This window comes from Physeter macrocephalus, chromosome 21, assembly GCF_002837175.3.
Source record: "Physeter macrocephalus isolate SW-GA chromosome 21, ASM283717v5, whole genome shotgun sequence".
NCBI classification, from domain to species: Eukaryota; Metazoa; Chordata; class Mammalia; order Artiodactyla; family Physeteridae; genus Physeter; species Physeter macrocephalus.
Genome location: NC_041234.1, coordinates 56683241 through 56689898, shown reverse-complemented (window position 1 = coordinate 56689898; position 6658 = coordinate 56683241). Strand labels below are relative to the sequence as shown.

Genomic DNA, 6658 nt, shown 5'->3' with positions numbered 1-6658 from the left:
GAGCCTGTGCTCCGCAATGGGAGAGACCACAACAGAGGGAGGCCCGCATACCACAAAAAAAAAAAAAAAAAAGTAACCTGCAAACAACTCAATAAGAAAGTCAAACAATCCAAGTAAAAAATGAGCAGAGAACCTGAATAGACTATTTTTTTCAAAGAAGACATGTAAGTTGCTAACAGATACATGAAAAGACATTCAATATCACTCATTGTTAGGGAAATGCAAATCAAAACCACAATGAAATATCACCTCACACCTGTCAGAAGAGCTATTATCAAAAAGATAAGACATAAGTGTTGGCAAAGATGTAGATAAAAGGGAACCCAGTGCACTGTTGGTGAGAATGTATACTGGTATAGCCACTAGGAATACAATATGGAGGGTCCTCAAAAAATTAAAAATAGAACTATCATATGATCCCATGTCTTGGTAAATATCTGAAGGAAATGAAAACAGCTAAAATATGAAAGCAACCTGAGTGCCCATCAACAGATGATAGACAAATGTTTGGTGTATATATATATATACAGAGAGAGATAGAGAGAGAGAGAATATTATTATAAATAAATAAATAAATATTTCTAATGGAATATTATTCAGCCATGAGAAAAAAGGAAATCTTGCTATTTGAAACGATATGGATCGTCCTTTGAGACATAATGTTAAGTTAAATCAGCCAGACAAATACAAATACTGTACAATATCACATGTGGACTCTAAAAAAGCTGAATTCTTAGAAAAAATAGTAAAATGGTGGTTACTAAGGGGTGGCAAGAATAAGAAGATGTTAATCAAAGTGTACAAATTTCTAAGTAAATGATGAATAAGTTCTGGGGATCTAATGTATAGCATTATGATTATAGATAACAATAGTCCACTGTACATTTGAAGTTTGCTAAGACTGTAGATCTTAAATGTTCTCACCATGTGAAAGATATGGCAATTACTTGATATGATGGAGATGTTAGTTAACACTACTGTAGTAATCATATTGCAATATATGTGTATCAAATCAAAATGTAATACATTTTAAATTTACACAATGTTTATATAAATTATATCTCAATAAAGTTTGAAAACAATACCAAAAAATATAAAAGGTTTATATATCTTGACCAAGTGGGATTTATCCCTGGCATGCAAAGGATGGTTCAACATGTGCAAATAATTAATGTCATACACTACATTAAAAAAATGAAGAATAAAGCAACATGCTTTTCTGGATAGATGTAGAAGAAGCATTTGGCAAAATTTAACACCCTTTAATAATAATAACTCTCAAAACACTATGTGTAAAATGAATTTGTCTCAACACAATGTCCACATATGAAAAGCCCAGAGTTAACACCACACTCAATGGTGGAAAAATAATGCGTTTACTCTAAATCAGGAACAAAGAAAGCATGCCCAAACTTGCCACTTTTATTGAACATGACACTGGAAGTTCCAGTCAGAGCAATTAGACAAGAAAAAGAAATAAACAATATCCAAAGTAGAAAGAAAGAAAGAAAATTATGTCTGTTGCATACAGCATTATTCCATATGTAACATACCCTAAAGACCCCCATAAAACACTGTTAGAATAAACGAATTCAGTACAGTTGCAGGATTACAAAATCAACATACAAAAATTAGTTGTTTCTATACTCTAATAGCAAACAATTTGAAAGGGAAATTAAGAAAACCATTCCATTTACAATAGCATCAAAAAGAAATAAATACTTGGAAATAAACTTAACCAAGGAAGCAAATACTTGTACACTGAAAACTACAAAACTTTGATGAAAGAAATTAAAGAATACACAAATCAATGGAAAGACATCTCATGTTCATGCAATGGAAGACACAATATTATTTAAATGTCCATATTACTCAGTGATCTACGTAATCAGTGTAGTCCCAATCCAAATTCCAATGGTATTTTTTTACAGAAAAAGGAAAAACAATCCTGAAATTCATATGGAACCAGAAGAAATTTGAATAGGAAAAAGCAAGCTTGAGCAAGAAGAACAAAGCTGGAGGCACCACATTTCTTGATTTCAAAATATATCACAAAAGTACCATAACTAAATAAGTAAGGTACTTGCATAAAAGGCAACAAAATTGATGAAACAGCCCAGAGAGCTACAAATTAACTGTTTTGTGCCAGTCTCAGCCTATCAATAACCAATGTTGTTGTAACCAATGGCCCTTGTAGTTCTTCTTATGATTGCAAGATGTCCTCAGCAGAATATCTATCAGGAAACTTTGAAAGAGATAAGATTTATTACTTACACATCCTGGAAATTACATGACACACCTGGGGATATACAGAGTTGCCAGGCATAGGGAGTGAGAGATGGCTGGCCTTGGGTTTTGCTTTTACAGGGTTTTGCAGGTTCACATTTTATTGGTGGATTTAAAACATAAGAGCAGGGCTCTTCCAGAGGCAAGATGGCTGTGCAGCCGCAGGACCCTGAGGATGGTGTGTTGCTGGCAGGGTCTGCGGTGGAGGCACAGCCCCTGGGCGGCTTCACATGTCCCGTGTGCCTAGAAGCCCGAAACTGGTGCAGGTGCCCTGATGATACATGCTTTGCTCTTCCTGCCTGCAGGAATGTCTGAGGCCAAAAAAGTGTGGAGTGTGTCCCAGCACTCTGGCACTTGGCGTTGGAGCCATGGAGCTAGAACAGCAGATTGAAGGCACAGAGACTTCTTGTCATCACTGCCCTAAAATTTTCTTCCTATCCAATATCTGGGAGAACGTGGATATCTGTTCCAAATACCATAATTACATCATACAAGGCGTCAAGGCCACCACCAAGGATGTGTTCCTTCAGACAAGGAATGTCGCAAACTGTAATACTTTTCCTTGTCCTTACTGTCCTGAGAATTTTAATCAAGAAGGACTTGTAGAACACTGCAAGTTATCCCACAGCACGGACACCAAATCTGTGGTTTGTCCAATATGGGCCTCCATGCTCTTGGGAGACCCCAACTACCGCAACCCCAACTTCATTGAGCACATCCAGCACCAGCACCAGTTTTCTAACAACATTTAACAACACTTGACACTTCGTGGATTAAGACGTTGATGAAGAGGACATGATGAACCAGGTGCTGTAGCACTCCATCATCCACAAGTGAGCGGTCTCTGCTCTCAGCTCTTATTCTAGAGCTTCCGTTACATGTTAAGTGTGAAACATGTGACTCATCCACTCTAAAATGTACAACAGACCTGAAAGTGAGCCATGGTATTACGACAGGGTTACTTCTGACAGGGAAACAGGTCCCTGGTCGGAGCCCTCCTTTCCTTTGGGCTCTTCCCCTACTGTTCACCCTATTTTTCAGATGTCTCATCTTTTATTGATCCTCAGCCATTTCCTGGAGGTTCTGCCTCCTCTTTGGAAGGGAACCCAGCTTCTCTGCCTGTCCTTGTTTCATGCTTGCTCCTCCTGTCCAGGGTTGATATCTCAGGTCCTCCGAGCCAGCCAGGAACTTTTCTGGGTCATGAATAACACAAAAGAGACATGGGTCTCGTCTCTTTGTCTCTGAGGTGTGAGCACTCTGGCAAAAATGCATCTGATCAGTGATGGAGCTCCTTCCGTACTGTGCAAGTTCCTGTTAGTTGGTCCTTGACAGCAGCTGCCAGAAGCTAAAGTTACATCATAGGAGATATTTCACAAGTCCTGTTGGGGTGTATATTCTGGGTTTAACATGTTCTGATGCTGGAAGTTTTGATTAGTGATATTTTCCTACCATTCCTGCACACCCTAAGGATTAACTGGTTCAATCTTAAATGCCTGCATGATGCCTTTTTAGGATGAGGTGTAACCACATATTTTTAGTGAAAATAAGTGTTTCTAGGAGGGTCAGCTAAGTGAGGTGGGAGGGCCATAGCTTTTTGGTTCTGATTTTCAAACTAATGAAATATTTTCAAAAGACTCTGTCAGGGCTTCCCTGGTGGTGCAGTGGTTGAGAGTCTGCCTGCCAATGCAGGGGACACGGGTTCGTGCCCCAGTCTGGGAAGATCCCACATGCAGCAGAGCAGCTGTGCCCGTGAGCCATGGCCGCTGAACCTGTGCGTCCGGAGCCTGTGCTCCACAATGGGAGAGGCCACAACAGTGAGAGGCCCGCGTACCACAAAAAAAAAAAAAAAAAAAAAATGACTCGGTCATATTTCCCTCTCTATTTGAAGGCCTGCTTCTGTTCTTGTCCGTGAAGCACAGAAAGGAGTCCTCGAATATGAATAAATTTGGGGGCTCCAGTGGATACTAGTTCTTTCACCTTTTATTTGGTAACTTAGATTAAACTGAGTGTTGCTTTTCTATCACAAATGATTTCCTTATAAAACTGGCTTTCAACAGGTAAGTCAGTGTGTGAACACCTGCCTTCTAAAGAAGAGAGGTTATGAGAAATCTGGTATCACTGCCTGTTGTCTCTGACAAGACACACTGTTCAAAAGGCACAGCACAACTCTTGTGAGCAGTTGGTGATGGAAACTGTCTACTGGAAATTTGCTTTGGTGATAGCCCAAGAAGTTTGAAGTTCAATGTGTTTCATGGATGTTGATAAATACAAGCCTAAGGGCTGTCTAAACTCTAGGAGTAGAGCCTCTGATTAGTCAAATTGCATTTGGATTTAGGTCTGCTTTTTCTTGTCAGAACTCTCATCTGAATACACTTTTTCTGGTCCGTGGCTGAGGTTGCAAATGACAGGGCACTTTGGGCCTGTGCACTGCTACTGTGGTCCTCTCCCTACCTGCCACTGAGGGCTGCAGATGCCCAGGAACCAGAAAGACAGGGACATTTGTTGGCAAAGTAATTTCTTCTAATGTGCTGTTGCTTGGGAGGGCCCAAACGTTATGGTCAGCTTCTTCACTGTAATTTCTGGAAGAAGTTCACTCAGACCTCCCTGAATTGAGATCATCTCAGTCTAAGTTTAGAGGGAAATGTGACAAAATCTTCATTTGAGGGAACTGATAATAGTGGTCTCACTGGCGGTACTAAGAAACTGATTTCCTGGTAGTAAGTGCACTTTATGTATTTCTAATAAAATGAGTTTCCAGAAAGGGACATTTGCTATGTTCTGGCTTTTAAAAAGTGAAATATAAATACATTTCATAATTTATCAAAGAAATTTTAAAAAATAAAACATAAGAACAGGAATTTAAAGCATGACAAAAGGAAAAAAGATACAAACAAGTAGCACAAATGGGCATTTATCTAAATCAACCATGATCTCTAAAACAAAGGAACCTCAGGTGTGTATGGAGTTGGGGGGATAGGCCTGGTTCCTTATCTAGTCATGGGATTGACAATGTCTTCATTCAAGATAGTCATCTTTGAAGCAGAAGCCTCAACAATAATAGCCTAAGTCAGATAACAAATAATCTGATTTTAAAATGGTCAAAGGAGTAAACAAAAAAAACATTTCTCCAAGAAGACATACAAATGGATGGCAGGTATGTAAAAAGATGTTCAACATCACTAATCATCAGAAAAATGCAAATTGAAACTTCAATGAGATATGATGACAAATTACAATTATAATGGAGTGATCACACTTCAGGTACACAAAATGGACTTGGGTAGCCATTGAGGATCTGATCTCAGACACATTTCTGTACCACTGAGAACTTGAACTTTCCTTGAACTGTACCAGGCCTAAGGATACTACCAGCTGTATTCAGAACAACACCAGCCAGCTGCAACATTATGGCCTTAATGTCTTCCCTTTTAACTATGTAACCGTTTCAGACCCCAACCAATCCTTGCTTCACAAGCACCCTCACTTCTTGCTAGCTCCAGCTATAATTCTTGATAAATAACTCAGGTAACTAACTGTGGCCTTGTGGCTTTTTGCCTTTATAAGCCTCCCTTATTTTATAGTCTGGTGGAATACAATTCAAGGGCTTCAGTCCTAATAAACTGAAATAAACATCTTTTTATTTCAATCAAGTCTCCATTTCTAAAATTTTTGTTAACCTCACACCTTTGAGGATGGCTAGTATTTTTTTTAAAGATAAGTAATGGCGAGTATGTGGAGAAATTGGAACACTTATATACTATTGGTGTGAATGCAAAGTGATGCAACTGCTAAAGAAAACAGTATGGAAGTTTTTCAAAAAAAGAAAGAAAAACTAAAAATAGAACTACCACATGATCCAGCAATCCCACTTCTGCATAAATATTCAAAGGAAATAAAATTAGTGTCTCCAGGAAGTATCTGCACTCCCATGTTCATTGCAGTACTATTCACAATCACCAAGATATGGAAACAACCCAAATGTCAATTGATGGATGAATGGATAAAGAAAACGTGGTATATAAATACTATTTCATATTATTTGGCTTTTAAAAAGAGGGAATTTTGCCACATGAGGCAACAAGGATTAACTTAGAGGACATGCTAAGTGAAATAAGCTAGACACTAAAGGACAAATACTGCATAATTTCATTTATATGAAGTATATAAATGGTCAAACTCATAGAAATACAGAATAGAATGGTAGTTTCCAGGGCCTCTGAGAGGGGAAGATGGGGATTTGTTGTTTAACGGGTATGAAGTTTCAGTTATGCAATATAAAAATGCTCTAGAGATCTGTTGTACAACGTTGTCCCTATAGTTAACAATACAGTATTGTGCACTTAAAATTTTAAGATGGTAGGTCTCAGGTTAA

At 38.4% G+C, this 6658-nt stretch overlaps 1 pseudogene; it reads left to right on the top strand.

Moving 5' to 3' along the window:
- The first annotated feature begins 2433 nt into the window (after window positions 1–2433).
- LOC102990760 (E3 ubiquitin-protein ligase RNF114-like) lies at window positions 2434–3123 on the top strand (annotated as a pseudogene).
- The last annotated feature ends 3535 nt before the right edge of the window (window positions 3124–6658 follow it).